General features: G+C 38.3%; 1 protein-coding gene across 6 annotated transcripts in view; it reads right to left on the bottom strand.

Annotated features, from left to right (window-relative positions):
- Nucleotides 1-21,501, bottom strand: part of LOC126863720 (small conductance calcium-activated potassium channel protein) — a 235,982-nt gene that overhangs the window by 97,378 nt on the left and 117,103 nt on the right. Inside the window, exons 1-2 of one of the 6 annotated variants that reach the window (XM_050614158.1) lie at nt 14,142-15,048; nt 3,864-4,805 (exon numbers count right to left, since the gene is read on the bottom strand). The exons of 3 other annotated variants lie outside the window; for them this stretch is intronic. The gene's annotated coding sequence lies outside the window, so the exon portion shown is untranslated. Of the gene's footprint in view, nt 1-3,863; nt 4,806-14,141; nt 15,049-21,501 lie in introns of those variants that run through there. 2 more of the 6 variants (XM_050614159.1, XM_050614160.1) reach the window with 2 other exon arrangements.

Here is a 21,501-nt window from a genome sequence, read left to right as displayed (position 1 = left end):
AATAATAATTTTCCGAATCTACTTAAGCTTTCGAATTTTATAAATGTCCCAATACTTCTGAATGAGGAGTGTATCAACGAAGACCTCGCCGAACAAATAATTTTTTCTTATACAAAATATAACTCACCTCCATGTCAAATCGAATTCCATCGTCAATCAATTCCCTATCCTTTTCGCCATGAATCGACTATCCGGAAATCTCCGATCGTCTTTATTACAATTTTTGATGATGATGAGACTTTTCCCTACAGCGAAGGGTCGCAGAGAGGAAAGAAAGAGGGAAAAGGAAGCTACCGAACTTCTCCCTAACTATCGTCAGCGAGATGCTGGCTGATAAGCGCGGTCATTGTTTCCGCGACCTCTTTCGCATCTTGAGCACCGGTGTCGCAGCGAAATGATAAAACGTCCCAGTTGCCTTGCGCTCGACTGGCTCGCGCGAAACTTCCTTCGTTTCGCGAAGCCTAACCGAGGCTACGGACGTGCCTAGACTTGGGATCTTAGGACGCCGCATTCGTAGGACGCCGACGCAAATTACCAAAAACCTTTGGCACCGCGAACGATTGCTCTTCGTTCTGCTTGCGAGCCAATTCGTCTACTCTCGGCCGCAGTTGAGCGGAACGTGGAGAAAATTCCGAATGATCTGCTTGATTGTCACTTGGACCAACGAGCAAAAGTAGAGAAAGAAAGAGATATGACGAACGCGCCAAATAACTCAATCGATTTGATTGATGCGGGAGTAATTTTTTTTTGATAGCTGAATGATAATCGGTCTTCGTTCGATTTGTTATTTTACTGATGGATTTGTAGGTGTAGTGGATGTAGTTGATAAATCGGGAAGGATAGTATTGGTCAGACGTGATTTGTGTTATAGTAGCAATGTTGATTTTCAATTATTACTAACCAAAATTATTATATTAATAACTAAGCTAGTTATATTTTTGCGATTTGTTTCATTTAATTCATATGATTTTTTTGATGAATGATAATTGGTTTTCATTCGATTCGTTATTTCATTGAGAATTCTCTAGGTTTAGTCAACGTGCATAGATGATGATTCGCGAAGTTGTATATTAAAGTTTGGAAGTATTTGGATACACTTTGGTCGATTTGCGATAGCGATGTATGGATATTAACGAATTAATGATCGGAGTTACTTATCGAAAGAAATAAGAAGAGCCAGTTAGTCCGTTCACGTTGCAAAATCGATATTTAGAGTGCACGTGTACTCAGCGGAATTTAAAATGATCTTCCTGGAAACCGAAATTTCTTATAGAGTAGCTCGACTCCCGAATCTCGTCGAACTGTTTTCAACGAAAATTTGCATTATTCTTATTCCTAAACTTTCGTACCATTCTACATAAATTTTTGCCTCTGAGATTTATTCATTTTTATCTTCGTCAGATTTCCCTAATAAGGAAGTTTGAAAAATTACTGAGTGCACCGAAACTAAGAGTTTCGGAATCATCGAGTTTTTTTTTTAGAGAAAACGCGGGACAGCTGGAATGGAAAGTGGAAAAGTTTGGTAAACAGCGTCCCAGAGAAAACGGAGAAATGTACAGGCACTGGCAATTTCGAATGTCGCTTCTTTCTCCCATGGACACTGGATCCTTTTTAATGAAATCCTTTTTGAGTTTCGTAAATAGATGAAAACTCGGGGGAACCGGGATTCGCTGCAATTTCCCCCTGGCGTCACGCGAATATCTCTTTAAGAATTGTTCCCTTCCATTGAACTAAATACGAACGACGAATATTGGTGTCTGGCTTTTTGTTTCTTATTCAACAACCAGGTGTTGAAATAAATGCAACATGATCTCAATAGCTATTACACATAAATCCCAATCAATCTTTTGGAAAATTTAATAAACTCTTGGGTATAACTTTTTGATATAATATGAGATCGTGAAAGTGGCTTCTTTTAAATAATACTTAACAGAAAGTTTTCTATGAGAATAAACATAAAGCTACTTATACTACTAATAAGAAAGAATAAAGTTTCATAAATAATTTAATTTCATCGATAAAAGAATTTAAACTTCATAATAACATTATTATTCATTCTTTCCAAATACATTTCATCATCAACTAAATTTGCTTCTATAACTTTAACTTTACAAAAATAAACATCCGTTAAGGATGTTGAAAGTACATTTAAAATGAAGATAGAAGTTTTAGGAACGTTGAGACATGTCATAATTCATCACACTATCACCAGGTTAATTATTTCAACTTTTTACTTACTCCTTCGAATTGGTATAAAAAGATCTCGTTAATTGCTCAGTATTCGCCCCAATATTTAATTACCCGAACCCCGATCCCTACCTTCAGAGACCTTCAATGTAATTCCATAACATTTATTTTCCGACGCGTTTCATTTTCTAATTTTTCACTCGACGAATTCTGGAATGTGTTTCATTATTCGTTCCCTTCACAGAATTCTTAAGAAGCTAAGCACGAAGGGCGGACAAATATTTGCCACGCGGTAATCAACATCATCCCGGTGTTACGTCGAGTCGTTAATGGAGAATGAATAGAAAGTTTGAAACAATAGAAGATTAATGATATGGAAGAAACCAAGAATTTCTTTTTTACAGATTTTGTGAAGTGATAGGCAGGGATTCCAGAATTGAATAACTGTTAGTATTAACTCTGCTGGTCTGGTTATTTAACTCAAGATCTGTATAATTGATTTAGATTCCTAGAGGCATAATTAATTCGTTTAGCGGTTTACATTCGTAGATGTAACGATCCGACGAATACGTACACAGAAGGAATTGTGTAAATACTTTACCAGAGTTTCAATATGTTAACTGCTGTACAATTTTCTAATCTAAATAGAAGTAATAGAATTTGAAATAAATTAGCTCTAAATTTGACTTATGGGATCTTTCATAACATCGAGTGCAGACAGATTCTACCAGTCCTTCGTATTTGCCTGTTACATAGATTCTTATTACATAAGTACTATTATCCGACATAAAACGCCTACGTGGAAAATAAATCTCGGTATGAAGACAAAGCAGGCGTCAGCTATTCTCAGAAGTGAAAACAACATTGTCAATTACGAATTTATTCTCTTCGTCTTGTTTATTTATCTGCCCCATTCTATCCACCTACGTTTCGACTTCTGAAAACCAACGAAAGGTACAAATAAAGTTCATTTCATTCTACGAGATTAATATCCGTATAAGATACGAACGGACGAGGATAATGTAACTCCGTGAAACCGAAGCGATCTTCGCTTTTTGGTTCGTAATTCAAACTAAACATCAAGTTGCAAGAACAAGTACCATACAGTTTCCAGAATCTTCAAGATTCTTCCCTTCGTCACCCAGTTTCAAAATCTGGCGACAAACAGAGGCCACAAATCAAGCCCTTGGCGTCTGTTCTCTAGGACTTTCTTCCTCTCTGACCTACATTCTTCCAGTAAACGTTGAGGGAAAAAGGACAAATTGCGACTAATAAACGAAACGTGCAAGCTGCACGCGGGAACATTTACATTTGTAGCGATCTTCTATATTTGTGAGGGTAAACCTGCATCTAAATGTGAAAAAAAACGCGGTGAACATCGTTCTACATTCTAGAATCCGCATTTTCAATCTGTGAAGTAGATTTGTTAAATAAATAAATAAGTTGGAAACATTTTTAGCGCTAGTTAAATATTAATTTACAATTAGAATTGAATCGAGTCTTAATAAGACATAATCTTCTCTGTATAACAGTACGTTCCAGAAATACAAACATATTTTTAAATCGTCCATGCGTGTGACTTTAATTGCTAAAGAACACGATTCCCATTGTCTATAAAACGGATAATTATCCATGCAACCTCTCATCAAAAATTCTTCGACTTTCCTAATACTGACCTTCTCAGTGACATCTACGTTTGTTCGCCTGGCTCCTCAAGTCAGGTCCGCCGAGGCCGGGATGTCGCTGGCACTGTAACGCGGTAACTCTGTTTGTTTGCCAGGATGCACTTCACTAAACGTACCGCGTTCCGTTGGTTGCATCGCGGCCTGTAATCGTTTGTCAGCAGGATTCACTGTTTCACTCATGTTTAAGCCTGTGTTTTCACCGTTCATCGCTCGATCGAACGGGACACGTCGATTACGAACGCTGGAAAGACGGCTGGTTCATCGAATCTCAGAGGAACTTTCGTTATCCTCTTGAATCTTAGACGAACCACGGATTATTCACGTCCCCTTTAAAAGCGCGCGAATATTCACCACGTTATTCATCATGTATCTATCGCCTCTTTACAACTCCACAGTAATGTTAGGCCAATGGGCTGGAATCACTTGGTGGTTGTCGCGGTTGATGAAGAGCGGCAATCTTCGATTTCCGCTCGAAGTACGCGATTCTTTACCTCCTCAATGGTGGTACTTTTCGATCGTCTCGTCCTGCTTCAACTTTCATCCGGCTCCCTAACTGCGGTCCGGCGTCGCGAATCGTTCTCGACACCGGGCGATATCGATCCGTTCTCCGCGTTCACCTCTCCTTCTTTTCTTCTCCGTTATCGCGCTGGCTCTCAATGCCAGCCGTGCACACGATTCCACTGTTCGATTCGCGTGGAACGTGTCCCGCGACCGCGCCGATACTCGTTAATATTTTAGAATTTTATCGACCCGCACGATATAACGCGCGCGTCCGCGCCTCGCGATCGCTCGCAGAGATTTCACACACCTGACGAGACGGCGGGAAACCCAGAGTGGCACCGTCCTTTTCCTCGTCTTCGTTTTCTCGGTCTTCGGGATGGTTCGCCCTCTGAAATGTCACTGGTGATTCCCTCGTGAACGCACGGCTGCAGGCTACGACGAGTTAACTGGTCGAGTTATTTCCTCCTTTGACGAAATTTTCAGGAAATTTCGCGAGCTCTCTAGGGGTTCGAGGGATAGGGACAGAAGTTTCTCGAAGACATGACCGTTGCGCATCGAGGGACGACGCTGCTCTTAAGCACCTTTGGAATACCGTGTTTAGAACTTGACGATGTTTGACGCACGATTGTCGCTGGCAAGTTTCAGAGGATTATCGGCCCTGTTTAAGGAACCGTACTTTAAGCATCGTTTGTCTTGTCTTGTTTAAAGTGAACTGTTTAAACCACCCCTAATGCTTAGTAGTAAGCTTACTGCTTTATTAAAAATAAAGATAAAGTGGAAATTACTAATAAGATGAGATTGTTTTGTTAAAATAATGATTAGTTTCAATAATGCTTTGTTCCGCGTGTTAATTTCTCTGGTTACTCTTTAATGGATCGAGATAATAAGAAGTAGGGAGTTATTAATTACTGAACAATTTATATTGTAATTTATAATGTACGAATCTTTTTCTTTTATGATCCAATTTTAATAATTCATTTCTTATAATTCTTGTATAATAATCCTTGAATTTTGATGGTGTTTAATAAAATATTGTTTATTACTAAAGAAAAGGGTTAAAAAAGTATTATTTTGAATTCCTAACATTATCCTTAAAATCTTTAAGTAAGTCACTCTCCTAGACAGTACACTACCAACATTATTTTGTACGTGAAGTCATAAAGAATTTCATATCGCTATCAATAAGATACTACAGGTCATTTCGAATTTTATTTTGTTTCTTTCGATTGTTACAGAATACGATTTTATAGAGATGATTGTGTGTTTAGGTTTGAAAATAATCCGACTGAGTGGCCGAGCAATTAGTTAATTGAATACTTAGAAGTTAGAATGATAAAATCTGATAACCTAGCTAGTGTTCCTAGCCCTGGCACGCATTTAAAAAATAACAACGAAAGAAAGAAAAACGCGGGAATGTTTAATGGAGTTAATTAACTAATTTCGAAGTCCGTTTAAAGAGCTTACATTGCGTCTTTGGTGGAACACTTGCAACGGTGGAATAGTCGGGGTCTGTTGTTTTTTAGCCATGTAGAATGCTGTACGGAAACGGTGCAAAATAAGCGAAGAACTTGGGAAAAAAGCGCGACAACCCTTTGAAAACGAAACCGAGACAAAAGGAAGTCCGTGGCTACAACTGGTTGACATTTTTTGCCAGTGGGAAAATTATCGTGTCTGGTAGACATTTTAATTTTCTTAATTTTTTCCTGTCTTCGTTTTATTTTTAAATATCTTAATTTGAATTAAATATGAACAAGGGAAGTACAAGATTTTCGAACTATTCCTAATATGATAGATGAAATTTCGCACACTGGTAAATCTCATTATTTTACAATGAAACAATTTATAGAAAAAGATGTGACAGTATGAAAAGTAAGAAAAATATTTATCTACTAATTACATATATGAAATTATAAAGAAGTTTACAAAAGTATGGTTTTTTTAACGAAAATGAAGAGGTTGCGATAGATCGATAAAAACTGAAGCGATTTGCGTTTCGCGATGTCCATGCTGTTTCCTCTCGATACATAAAAACAGTTTTGTCTCCGATATTTTTTATCGTAGTAATGGTGAAACGGAAAATTGCGTGATTTGAACAAAAATTGCCTTTCATCGTTTCTTCCTCTGTTTCGTGTCTGTTTCGAACGCGCGTTTTCTATCGCATATACGTGCATGTAACTGGCCGGTTCAGAAGATCCCACGGATTAACATGAATCGCTTTTAACATGTGTGGTCGGGCGTTCGACAGACGATGAAAAATTTACACCGTTGAAATTGTTATTTGTACGCCCGAGAAATTATCTTTCGATGACAAGCGCCACTTCGTGCGTTCGCTTCCAAATGTAACTCAATCAAAAACCCTCGAACTGACATTTTTGTCACTTTTTCACTCGGAAAATAATAAAAGATCTCGTGGCGTACGAGCAACTTCTGACATGGCTCAATTTGAAAAAGGAACAATTTCGTACAAATGCGATGCGATAAATAGTGTAATAAAATTTTGAAACAATACGTGTAATTATTGTCGTTGATCTCCTTGTCCGTCTGAGTACACTTTCCTTCGCGAATGTTCGTTTTTGTTTAATGAAGCGGAGAAATGCAGATGTTTGAAGGAACTTGAAGATTGTACGCGACGAGGGGCAATAAAAGTAAATACAAGTTGGAGCGAGGATCTTAAAATTTTAGCTGCGATTTAAAAAAAATTTACGAGTGCCAGAGCTAAGAGCTTGGTTTTGCTTCGTCGTAAACTGTAACGAAACGAGTTGGCTAGAATTTTTGCTACGTATTGTGGTTAAAAATGTCTGATATTTCTTGTTTTATTTATATTTATCTGGAATATTGATTATTTGTAATTTCAATCTGTTCGATGTAAAGGTACTGTTATTAAATTTCGTATGTCTACCTGTATATCTACAATTTCGGTGATGTCTATGCATTAAAAATGTAGATTGTACGTGATATACAGAAACATTCAAAAAGCAATTATCATAATAATTAGCAAGTGAAATGCATTTCTTTTTTCCTTTCATTTCATCAGTTACGTTTATCAAAATCTGAACGTATATAAACATCCACGGTTTAGTCATAATTAGGAAAACGACATCTTCGAAGTCAATCAATCAAATATGTACCTACACCAACAAACACCGTACGTCCAGCAATAAATCACGCCGAGAACATGTCAACGAAGGGAAGGAAAGTAGAAAAAGGAGAGGAAAGACAGAGTGACGAACTTTTTCTCCGTCGATCGCCTATCGATCAACGTGTTTGCACGGTATATATCTCTTTCATTCTCTCTTTATTGTTTCTTTGTGCGCAGAAGTAGTCGCCCGATTAAATTGTCCCAGGCGTTTTTTTCACCGCAAACAATATTTCATCACCGTGACGAGATCACGGCGCGGAATAATGGATGACACCTGGCATGATTAATTTTTCGCTCGTCGTTCAAAAACCATGCTACATAGTATCTATCGCTAGCAACTAATACCGATCACGATTGCTTGCAAAAAGTATCTCTCTGAATTTTTGATTCTCCATACGAATTTTTTACACTCTAACTTTCTCTATTCTCGCCGATATCGCTTCGCTGCAGACGAGCCGCTCGTAAATTCGTTTTGCGTCGACGAAGCGATATCCATAATCCGTTCTACCACGCTTTTCACCTTCCTCTTTTCTCTTCTACGGCAGCAAGACCTGCGCCTGTAATCCCGGCTTCGGAAATAAAGCGACAATAACGAGTTTATCGATTTCGCGTGGCGGTGTGTAAGAACCGTTAAAAAAAGCTTTTAACCCTGAGTAGAAGGGGAACTGGGAATTACGAATACTTAGTGTAGCCGGTCTGCCATTCTTTGAGCGTATTCGTCGTGGTATTTAAGAAGCATGAACTTCCCAGCTGATGGCCGAACAACGAAACAAAACAAAAGCACTCGTTGGAAAAGTCAGAGTTCAACGACGGTGCACTTTCCCTTTCTCTGTATATACAACGATGTGAGAGAATTTTTTCTACCTATAGTCTACTGCTTGCCTACTTCGTTACCTTCCGATGGTTAAATTAAATTGTTCCTCGGCCACGTTATGCAGAGTAACCGGTAACTGGCGGTACAACTTGATACAAGGTGATTCCACGTGAAAATAGAAATCGGGCATATAGAATAAAATTGATTCATATGACGCTTCGTTTTTTGAGAAAATCGAGTTTAATTGTTTGAGTTCCAAGCAGCGCGATCGCGCTGTTTAGACTTGTGTCGAAAAGTCCCAGTACATTTGAACGCTATGGACGACTGACGGTATTTTGTATTTCATTGTCATCTTCTCAATAATTTTTATTGAACAAAATTTGAAATATATAGAAACTAATAGTACGAATATATAATAATATAGATGTATTTCATAAAAATAACAAATACGACGAGCACTATTACGCCGCTTGTTTTTTTTTTCGCAATCGATTGAAACAAGCGCTATCGCGCTGTTTCGGATTTTTCGACCCTGTTGTTTCAAAAACCCCTGGGACACAAACGGTTAAAAGCTTGTCAAGTATATATGTATACGACGATTAGCTAGAAACTACTCTACGTACGAAAATAAGTAAAGAATGTAGAGTGAAATTGTCTCGTTGAAGGCCTCGTTTTCTGAATTATGGGAAACGATTTCTTTTATCAGTTATTTTGTCAATTATTTTTCATCAATGTTGTTCAAACTATACTTCTCTACGGAAGAACTTCAGATAACTAGGAAGCACGATAACATGTGTCCTTGTATTATTACATTCGTTTTTACGAATCAAAATAATACATCTTTTTATAATAAATACGTTAGGAATCGATAGAAGGGTTCGACATAAGATCTGGAAGCAAATGTTTCATTTGGTGAAACGTTAAAGCCTGCGAGGAAAAAGATGCCAACGGGATTCTCCGAGATACGGTCACTCGTTTTTATCCCAAAGGAACGAAGGGAGGAAAGAATTCTTGTGTCCCTTTTAGCTCTTCCTGCGGATCTTTAGGGATCATTGTCGTACCAGCAACCTATATTATTTTTAGAACGTGTCGATATTTCTTTTGTACCGCTATGCTGGATTATTATTCCTAAACTGTATTGGGAATTGGACTTCTTCTATACTGAAGAAATTTAATTGTTTGTTAAGTGCTTTTGTAAATAAGTATTAATTTTGGTAACTTTGCCATCGTAACACGCACTATCACTTAAAACTACACGTTTCTTTAAACATTATGTTTAATAATGGTTAATTTCCTAATAAATATTAATTTTAGTATTTCCATCATATGTGGATTAAACAAGAAAACGTATGATTTTTATTGTATTATGATTTATATCACGAAAAATGCAAATTTGAAAAATAAAGATCAAGTTTTGAAGACTGATCGTCCCAGTGAAGTTCGAAGACGCTTATTAAACTAACGAGAGTCTGCTTTCGGATCTGGTTTTTTGAATTTTCTTAGTTAAGACGAAATCGTTTGCCTTACACCCTCTCTGTACGGTTTAAAAGCCGATTAAGAATTCCAACTCTGGGTAAAAGCCTAGTAGCCATATTTCTTCCTAGTAATCTAGTTAAGTAATGAAAGAAAAACCACTGTTCTAATAGAAACATCGCGACTAATGGAGGGTGCCAGACATCCTGGGACTGTCTTTAAGAAATTAGGTCACACTGATTAGAATGTGTACTTTTGTAATTTCGCGGTAGATGTTAATCTACTTAAACTTCATTACAATATTGGAATATCTAATTTTTTATTATGTACATTATCTTCAATCCACCTGTTTTCTATTAATTTTACGATAATCAACTACTAAGTTATGTGAATGTTAATCATTAGCGTATTAGGAAGTCGAACAAAGTGCCGTGATACGACTATATCTCAAAAGTAGCATAACTCGAAATAATTCCGTGTACCGTTAAAAGAACATGAAAGCTACTAAAGAGAAACTTCAAGATCTAAAAATGGAAAATAATAAAAATAATATTTGCCTATTGTACCCTAGATTTTTTTTCAGCAATCGAAATATCCAGGATTCCTTATCGTATACATAGGCTAATTTTATGAAATATTCACTTTTTTTTATTAAAATGATAGCGAGATTGAGACATAAAAATTCACGGCAGAGTTAATTACATTACTTACTCTTGTAGGACATAAACTATAGAAATGCTCATTTCGTACGATGTCCCAAACAGGAGAAAGAAATATGCAGAGAAAATCCTGAATATAATCACCGTGGTTTTAATTTAACTCGCGTTTAAACGTTCAAAAAAAGCCAGAATGTTGGCATTCCATGTACGAAAACGTAAGGATGGTTAAGGAAACGTAGTTTACATGATCAAGATAATTCAATTACCAAAGAGAAATCCAGCATAAACCACTCCTAAACCAGAGGCGCGTATGATCTACGTAAGCAATTATATCGTGGCCTGGACAAATTTCCGTGGCCGCTCTCCTTAATGAAATACATTAATCCGCTTGGCAAAGCGATCAACGATTCAATCTCGACTCAATCCCGATCCCGCTCGACCACTTTCCATTATGGGAGTTAAACGAAGGCAGAAAAGAATGGAAGAACGTTTGAAAATTGCAAATCGCCACTCGACACGCGATCAAAGATACAAGGAACTTAAATCGTTACTCTTACATAGATTCATTAAAGTTAATGTAGCCTCGATACATCGATATGTCGAGGAAAAGGAAACCAACGTCGTCCCGTGGTCCATTAGCAATGACGGTAATTTTACTAAAACCCGTTCCAGTTGCGACGTTGGATAAACACACACACACGTACATGCAGTGCTTGTGAATATGGACACTGTTTGATACACGGTCAGAGAGACGCACGTAGACGGTGTGCAATTTCGCCGAAAGCCAGCTACAGTTCTGCAATTAAGTTATGTAATGCAATGACGCGGCTCGTCTTGATTTACCGTAAATCGCGATTCGAGGCCTTTATTTAGAGTGGCGGATGTCGTCCAGAGGCTGAATTTAAACGGCCGGCCGACCTTGATTGCGCTTTAAATCAATTGAACCATGTCGGCGAACAGCGGCCCGCACTGCTTCCATTTTTATAGGAATTTCGAGCACGTCGTAATAATATCGCGATTGGTTGCCTGGTAAATGACCCCTGCGTCGTTTTCTACGCGTATTACGCCGGTTTCATACAGAGATACGCGTATCGCGGTACGTGTATCGCGAGCGTACCGTGCGAATGTCGCCGTTTGTTTTAATGTTTTGTCTGTCACCTTCATACGAAATGTATCGTTGTCAAGATACACGAGATGAGTATCGTGATGTTGCGTCTCACGAGAATCGTCGTGTGAACGTTTGCATTGGAGTACGCTGTAAGTGTATGTTCAGTGTATATCATGTGCGTATCCTCGCCTGAAACCGGTCTTATTGTCAGCGTGTTATACGAACTGCTTATGACAGCAGGATGAAGCCAACGTTTGTGGATAATTGGTATGTACGTGGTCCGATCCAAAATGTACGAAACTCCTTTCTTTGTAACTCAGATTGGTAATCAAGACAAGTTACAAACGAATTATTATGATCTGCATATTTTATTGGGATATATATTCAAGTTACGTTCTGAACTGATCTGAACTGGTTTCCTTGATAAAGAATAATATAAAATACATCATAGCAATTATGCCGCTTTGCAGGAAATAATATCATTAGTGAAGTTTTGCAAATCGTAAGCTGCAAGTTACCAGTATTAATAAGCTGAATAATAATAAAGTTGTATCATCTACTTAACAGTAACAAGTTTGGTAATAAAAACAAATGAAATTACAAGTTATGTCAGTATTCTATTTGATACAAAATTATAAAATCATGAAAGGTCATTCCAATTTACTAATACTGTTATCTGATAAATTATTGTACAAAAGGATCCAAATAAATGATCGCGTGTCATGAAAATGCTGCATCATAAGAACACACCCACATTTCATTATTTGATTATTTCATTAATAGTTGTCGCTTCACTATCAGTCAACGAATTGTTAACAGTCGAAAAAAATGATAATAGTGTCACAAACCTTTTATTCCCGAAGGTTAAAAATCATCTTAAAGATCGTTATTTTCATAGAATTGAAAATATTCAGAAAGTTGTGATCGACTATTTAAACGCTGTACAGCATCGAAACATTCGATATTGCTCGAAGGAGCGGGGAAAACATTTCCATCCGTGTACTGCTTTCTAAAATAATTGCTTTTAGAAGAACGTTCGTAAATATAGCCTTATTACGTTTGAATCAAACTAGTTAAATGTAGGATTATTTAATAATTTGCAGATACTTTTTGGAAGGAAATTGAGCACTCTAAATTTTAAATTGTTAAATAGACTGCGGGTGTTTTTAAATATATAAAAAGCATATGATATTTATGTAAATAAAATATGCAGATATTCATGGAAACACACGAAGTATATCAGCAACATGTTTGATAGAAGTTTAATATATCGAATATTATCTGTGATACATTTAACAACTCTTTTACGGTTCTTCTACTGTTTTATAGTTAAATTAAAATAAGATATCAAGGTACATTAGAACGCTTTGTTCAGTAAAAATAACTTCAAGCCTCAACCATTAACGAATAAATGATAAGTAACTGAGTTTTATCATCTAAGAGTAGAATATGGAAAGACAACGAATTAACGTTGAATTAAAAGAAAACGGGAATCTACGCCGAGATTGATCGAATTATTTATTGACAATTAAACGTTGAACAAAATTCTCGAAGGGATGGGAAACATGAATAATCGAAGAACAGCATTATTCATCGCTGGTATTATTCAACGACTCCTGGTGGCAATGAAATGCCACCTAATTGAAGACTATTACTTATTCATCGATTTCATTGTGGGGAAACCGTACAAATTATTCAATAGAATGGAACTGATCTTAACTTTCCTCGTCACTTCTAAGAATAAAGCTTCTTTCGACCGGTTTATTTCCGCAGACGGACAGCGTGTCATTTCAAGGTCTCAATCGAAACGAATCGAAAACTGATATCCTTGCGAAATAATTGATACAACCCCTGACCAACGATTTCTCCAGTTGCGCTTTTAATTGTCGACTGAAATCGTTTGCACTCACCAATAGATAGCCCGTTAAGTTTGAATTGTTAATCATCGCAAAGCTTCACCGTGACCCGTGGCAATTCATCCCTAAAATAACTCGAAAACCTCGAATTTCATTAATTGATGCTCCACGAGAGCAAGCGGAAAATTCCGTTCAATATTCAGCATCATCGGACGCGAAGGATCTTTGTTCGTCTCTTTGCAACTTTCATCTTATTATAACGGAAGGTAACGAGCGCTTTTAAGCCATTTTCTACAATCTCGATAACGAGCGTAAAATCATCACTTCCTTCTACTTCGAACTCTATTCCATAACGAATTCCATTATTACCTTTGGAATTTCTTTGTCCGCGATCGCAATAAGCAATTCCAAACGAGCGTGAAATCATAATTTCTGTCTCCTAACGTCACGTCGAGATCATCCTGCCGTGTCACATCGAATACACGACAGGCATATCGAGAAATGTTCATCGAGGTCGCGTCCGACACGCGTCGAATCGAACATCGTCACACTGTTACCCCAAACTCGATCACGGTTGTCACGTTTTAAGGGGAGCGAGTTCCGCGTGCTTGGAACTGTATACACTCCCCGAAGTATTACGAGACCTTTCCACTATTCCTTCCCTCGAACCCATCTGTCGAAACTCTCCCACTGATCGATCACTGATCCTTTATATCTACCTCGTACACCAGGGCAGTGATCGACGATATCTGGATCGCGGGTACACTCGGCTCGTCGAGGTAAATGGAAATTCACCATGGGACAACCGCACGTCTGATTCGTGACAGTTCGAGCGGCGTCGTGGATGAGACGGAGGGAACAACACAACGGGGGAATACGAGTTGCTCTTCGCCTTGATCACCGGTCGATAGCCAGTGTTCTAGGATTCGCGGCGATCGTCTCTTCATTAGGCAGCGGTTGGTATCTTCTCTTTTCTCAAACACTGTTGGTCCGTGGTATCACAAGTTCACTGATAATCTCCGTGGAGAATCACGCGGCCACCGAAAGCGGTTTCGAGAGCGCATTTTCGGCTGGTTCGTTCGGAATTACGGCAACTTAGGTAAGAATCGCAATGACGAGAAACGTAATAAAACGACAGGATTTTAAAGGTGGATTTCAACGGCGAGAATAGATTCCAAGGAAACGTAATTGGAAAGGAGGAACAGAAATATGAAACAGAGAAAAAGAGAAAGGATAGAGAGAAAAAGAGAGACAGACAAATGTATAATTAAAAAAGAAAAAAAAACAAAGGCAATACACGGCCGCGTACACGAGGCGGCAAAAACCGAGACAACGGAGCAAGGGGATTGCGCCTTCGGCAGGCAAATACAGAGGCCACACGCGTATCCGAGCAACCGATAGGGTGAGGCTGATGGTCCGTCTCGCGACTCGGCTGTTGCTGGATGGAGATGACGAGATGGTGGTTAAGACAGCGAAGGGGGAGGGAGGGAGAGAGAATGAGCGAGGCGAGGCGAGGCGAGCGAGAGAAGCGTCGGTGGTGAGCGTCTGCCCGCTGTGACGCTCCCGACAGGACTGCGTCGGTCCCCATTTATTCCTCCTTTCCCTTCCACTCCCGATCCTCACCACCGCCTACCGAGCCAACCATCCTCGCACACCCACCCCCGTGAACCGCTTTGCCCCTTGCGCGGCCTCGTCGACTTTACCCCTCTTTGTGTTCCTGCCCTCTGTATACCACGCACACGCTTTTACCCCCACCCTCTTTCTCCTTCCGTCACCCTTTCTCTATCCCTTACCATCTTTCGCTATGTTTCTGTACTTTGTCTCGTCTAGCATCGTTCCACGTTTCACTCGCTTTTTCTTACTCCTTTCATCGTATGTTTTCCGTCTCCTTTCTCCTTTTCTCTTTTTCCCTCCACGTCGACTCTTCAGGCAGTGTCCGCGTGTAAACAGATCTGCGTGCCGGCTAATTTTGGTTATCGCTTTAAGTGGCTAGTGAAAGCTTGAATACCGCCACTTTAATAGACTAATAAATGCCGCTGAAATTGCCCACGCTTTCTTTTAGCTCCGTCGCGTCGTCTGGCTCGAATGTCGCACGACGCTCATGCTTTTCGCAGCCAGCGCGTCGAACCAGAGGAAATGAAGAGAGGGTGTGGTGCCAGTTCGACGTTACAGCCGTAGTTGACGTTTGCTGCCGCAGGGTATCTCGATTATATTGGAATTAAGAACGGGAGAGGAAACTCTGACTTCGTTAATGAGACGATCCCCTTCGGTTCTGCTTCCTTTGGCTGCTCTCTTTCCTGGAAAATACAGAGGGCTGTTTCTGTGCTTCAGGGGACTGCAGATGATTGGGATTGTATGTCGATTGGGGATCTTCAGGGAAACCGCCGAATTTGTGTATAACCGGTGTAAATTTGCACGATGTTCTTCCACAGGGCTCGACGATGGATTATGCTTGATGGAGATTGAGAAAGTTGCTACACTACCATCTCCTACTCGTGTTTATCCTCTTCGGATTTTGAGATTCATTCGACGAGGGCGGATTTTATGTACTTTCCTGAGAAATGTATTTTCTTTACTCTTGTGTTATGAGTCCACTCGTATTAATAATTTTAGGACGTCTATAGAAAAATAAGCTAATACCGACAAATTATTAGGAAATAATTCACGATGATTGGAAAATCAATAGAAAGTGAAGTTAATGTTATACGTGTATTATTAGATCTTAGATTATATTTATATTTGATATTCTATTTTTCTATTATTGCGTTTTATATGTCGTCAATCGATCGGATGTTGTAATCGATTGCAGATCGCAGATTGCAGATAATGTCGAATTTAAATTTTAGGCTATTTATCCTCAAGCCAGATCTAGATAAAAAAATTGTATACAGAAAGCCAACGTAATATATAATTTTTAATTCGTTATTTTCCTTTAAGGCTTAACAAATTTCCATAATTTACTGCCGTGTATTTTACATTCTTATTATCTTGTGTAAATACAAAGTTCTAACTGCGTCATTCTGTATAAGATCAGCAAATATTCTCGTACTTGTAAACGTGTCTGTGTGCATATTAAATCCTGTTGAAAGAATTTTTTAATCGACTGTAACTATTCGTTTCAATTTCTTCAACTCGTAGCATTCTCCGGCTTCTTGCTTTGTGTAGCGACCATCCATGCTACATCGAATTAATTATCTCATGATACCTCTTGCTGTATAAATCAAATTTCTTACAAAATTTTGCAATGCATACAGGCAAGATCGAATTACGATGTCGCTGTATTCAACGTTCTCTCTGACAGGCATTTATCCCTCTGAACCTCTCAAGAGAGGACTTATCGATGTCACTCTTTCTACTTTCTTTGCATCTCATCTTCCATTCGATTCAACGCGAGTACCATAAATTAACAAACGAAAATTCTCCTGGCTGAAAACTTTTCCTTGGATCTCGTAACCGAGGCACGAAGGAATCCACTGACAAAAACGGAGCATCGATCGTCGCTGGAATCAACATTCTAATCAGGATACTTTCTTTATTTCATTCTGCTAGCAGTTAGCTTCCACCCTCTCATTTAACTCTCGACCAATCCTGCCTAACGACACACAGACTAAGAGACGTATTAAAACGCTTGGTAATTATATTTGCCGATCGATAGCGTCAAAATATCTGTGACAACTTCAAACGTCTAAAATATCGTCGTCGTTCGTTTTCCTTATATGAACTTCCCAGAAGTCGGCGTGATCGACTTCGCTTTTTATAAATTTCTTGATTTCATTGTACAGGTGCGTGATTATTATTCACATTAAAATATTTGATTATTGTTACTTGTAACAGGCGAAAGACTAGGAAAATTATAAAAAAAACATCTGTTTTCACTTTTTATAAATTTCTTTATCGCAAGAAAGTAGTATAAATATAAAATTCTCAGTTTCATTATATAGATATATTGTATAATTAGTATTTCCAGGTCGCAAAAAGCAAAGAATTTATTTCTATAAATCTATTTATCACAAGATGATAACAAGAATATGGTATCATGCGGGTCTGAAACAGATTATATTTTCTTACGTGGTCAAAAATGGTTCAAATCACATGTTTCAACCTCCCAAATATATCAATTTTAGCATCTGATCGATTTCACGACCACGCTATATCTCTTCCACCAACTATACTTAGGGTTTAAACTTCCTCGTTCCTTATCGTGTTCTCCATCCCTTTCGATGGTTTTGCTTCGAGGGTTCTTTACCGTCGAAAATGCCTTCCGAAACACAAGATTCAGCTTGCAAGCACGAAGATTGCTTGGATACAATTGCGGCACACCGCTTCGATTGTATGTCCATTACGTATCTCAATTTCGCAGTTTGCGTATCGAAGATCGCTAAAAGTTAACTGTAACTGTACTTATCGGTACGATACACAGATCGTATATTCGATCGGTATAACGCGGGTCTGTGTCGTAAGAGCTGATCGATATTACAAGAGATTGTTGGCAATCGAGGATCATGGAAATTTGCTAAGGCAACGCATCGACGATGTCGAATTGATTTCGTTCCGACAACGAGGCGTGTTTTATGTAACCGATCGATCAATCACTTTTTAAACGGAATCGTACGATACTCGGCGACACGGTGCTTCCAAGTGGATTTCACATTTTTGTCTTTTTGCATTTTTGCCGGTTGAAGAATTTCACTACAAGATTTAATTCACAATTTACACAACCGTTTCGAAGCTATACGTTTAACAACTTATCTATTTTTAATATGAAACGATGTAAATGTAGTGTTTAATTACAAAATTGACATGGTAATTTAAAATCGTTGTAATTGTACTTGTACATGACAGATTATACGACACGGTGAAATTAATTTTTAAAAACTGTAACTACATCTCGTAAAGATACCATTCGCTCTATTTCTTTATTCTTTCAATTTTTCCCAACTAAAAATTATTTCGAAGATACCGCGAACTCTCGAAAACTGAGAGACTAGCTCGATATCTTGCGTTGCATAGAGATTGTCAGTGGTAAATTCTTTTGCCAGGAAATCCGGGATGAAGCTCGCGACGACGTGGCTGCTGGGCGTCGGTAAGCACAGTGCTCGCCACAAAGCAGCGATTTCGAAGAAGTTGGAAATAAATGACATCGACACAATCGACGATGTAACGTGCGCTGATCCGATGTCACGAAGTTTCTTCCGATAGTGGAACTCGACTCAATTTTCTGGCGGAACGTGTACCACGTTCTCGAGTAAAAGGAGCGTCTCGGCAATGATAAAAGAGTTCGAGGCGGACTTCATCGGCGATATTTTACAACAGCGTCGAAGATAGATATCCCGGTGCTTCGTCAATGATCGTAATAGCCACCTATTCTCGGCGAAAATTTTACGATAGAGAGACGATGTTTGCTCTGTCGACGTTTTCGCCGTGACCAATCCCTTTTCTTGCTCGCGCACGCGTACGAGTGTGTGTATACACGTGTGTGGAAGGATCGTGAGCGGAAATAAGTGACGAGAATAGTGGAAGCTGCAACGAAATTACAGCCGGAATGAAATTAGAAAGTGGAAGACGATGATGGGGAAGACGAATGCGTCTGGCGTCTCTGTTATTTCGATGATTACAGCGAATCTTCTCCTCGGGGAGGGGAGAGGAGGAAAAAGGAAATTGGTAAGTCGGGCAGATTACAGTCGGGAAATAGTAAATAGGATGTGCACGATCGGGGAAATGTTTCAATTTGCAGTTCGCTTTGCGGTGAATTCTAAGCGTGTTAATCCAGTTTGTTTGTTGGAGTCGATTGTACATGAATCCTGATGGCGCTTCATTTTTATTGAAGAGTAGAACTATCATAAGGGTACTTGTGGGAGAAGTAGTAAAAGAATTTACGAAGAAGTTGTAATTACGGTTTACAGTCACAAAAAGTTGCTACCGTGGGATGTCTCGTTGCTGATACAAAACCTGAAATAAACCTCAACTGAAGCGTTTCAAGTTTTAAATATTTAATATAACGAGGAAAGTATTTTACATTTTTAACTGTCTGATGATTTTTTTACGAGAAGACTTTTAATTAAATTCTACTAGTTGCCTATATTCTACAAGAATTTAATCCGTGCGTTTACTTATATTCTACATGTATAGTACATTTCTAAAAAAAAAAAAAAATCGTATTTTAGTTGACCGAAATAAAGGAACTTAAATAGTGGAATAACGCGAGCTTTTCGGCATCTCGACAGCTAATCAAACGAGGGGAAAAGGTGTTAAACAATGACAATTTATGGGCGGTAGATAGTCACGCAACGAACCGTCAGAGATTTCGAGTTCTTGGCGAAGTTTCGGATTACCACTGCCCCTCCATCGATCTTCCAGTCCGACTTGTCGTGGCTCGCGCGTGAAATGGTAATTCACGGTTAAGGTAACGTCACGCGAGCAAACCGGAAAAAAGATTTCGCGATCGCCGGTTGGAATCACAGCTTTCACCGCGGGATTGCCCTTTCTTCGTCCCTGGCTGGCCGATTTATCAACCACCATAAATCATTCCGTTATCAAAAAATACACGTTACATTTTTTAAGGTCAACTACCTTGTTTCAGGTTCAATCTCAACGCTATTTTCTCTCATTTATTCCTCCCTTTAACAATATCTACTTTAAAATCCAACTAACACGAAATAATTTCTATGTCATTCATTTTATAGAAGAAGAATAAAATTCTGTTAAGAGTTTCGAAGGATTTTATATCAGAATATTCGTGTCAACGAATCGTTCATTTGCGTTGTACATTCCAGTTATTCGTTTCGTTTTAACAAGAATTCTCGTCCTATACACAGAACTATGTTTCTTCAAAAGGAAATTCATGGGTTATATGAATGTAACGTATTTGCGCAACGTCCACAGTATCCCTGACGATGGATTGCTGATTCGTGGTCCCAGTATCCACTTTCCACGCAACAAATTCTAAGCTCTCGTTTATTCACCCCTACCGTTTATCATGTCCTTTTTCATCGCACAAAATACGACCATCGACTAATCCACCTCTCATATGTTGACCATATGATGCTTCATCGTAGAGAGGATCAACGTTTGCAATATTCCAGAGGACGATTTTCTCCGTAATAAAGATAGTTCAAACATCTTTATTTACAGATTTAGACATTTCAAATATTCCTGTTATTTCTAAAATTAATTGTTATCCAATTATTAGAAAATATTGCCAATATATAAAGTATGATATTTTATTAAATTTCAATGCTTCGATTATTTTTATAATTATACTATACAATACTTAGAGATTAGTTTAGATAATCAAAGATCTAGTATTATTCTGCAGTGTCGATGTATTTAGAAATTTTGTAATGTAATTCGTGGAAATAGAATCTTTTAGGAACGAGCAGATGCGTTCAACAGAATCGGAAAATTTTATCGCACAAAGATTGCACATGCAATTCGAAAATGTTGTACGGTGTAACTGTAGGAGAAAGAAGGTAAAAAAAGGTCGAAACGTAATTACTATTTTTATATTGCATCGCTTTAACGTTTTCATCCCCACTTTTCCTGACTCGCGTAAAACATTAATCGCGTTATCGATATAATAATCGACCCTTTAGCATTTCGAAACTCACCTCTCCACTTTTTGCAGAAAAATTCGACATTGGCAATTAACTGAAGAAATAAAAATTAATTGGTCGCCAAAACGATCCTCATTTTTTAATAATTTCATTAAATCGGTACTTTCCATTGATCCTCAAAGACACCTCTGTTCGCATCTCGTTTACGAAATTCAAATGATACCAATTTATCTTTTCGTAAAAAGAACTGGATTACACATAATGAATCCTTAAAAGAAAAGATTCTGCTCTTGGGCCCGTATTGATTTTATTCCAAGAGAGAAAAAGATATTTTAGCATATGTAACTTTTGTTTCATAGATTCTGATCATTAAAAAAAAAAAATTTATAATGTTATATTATGTGTGATATTGCATAAAATATTCATCATACTACGATTACTGCAAATGTTATGCTCAAAAATACAGCAAAAGAACAGTATTCAATAAAATTATGAAGTTGGTCTTTGCTTTGAGACACGACATTAC

Source organism: Bombus huntii, chromosome 3 (assembly GCF_024542735.1).
Source record: "Bombus huntii isolate Logan2020A chromosome 3, iyBomHunt1.1, whole genome shotgun sequence".
Taxonomy (NCBI): domain Eukaryota; kingdom Metazoa; phylum Arthropoda; class Insecta; order Hymenoptera; family Apidae; genus Bombus; species Bombus huntii.
This window is presented reverse-complemented; position numbering and strand designations above follow the sequence as displayed.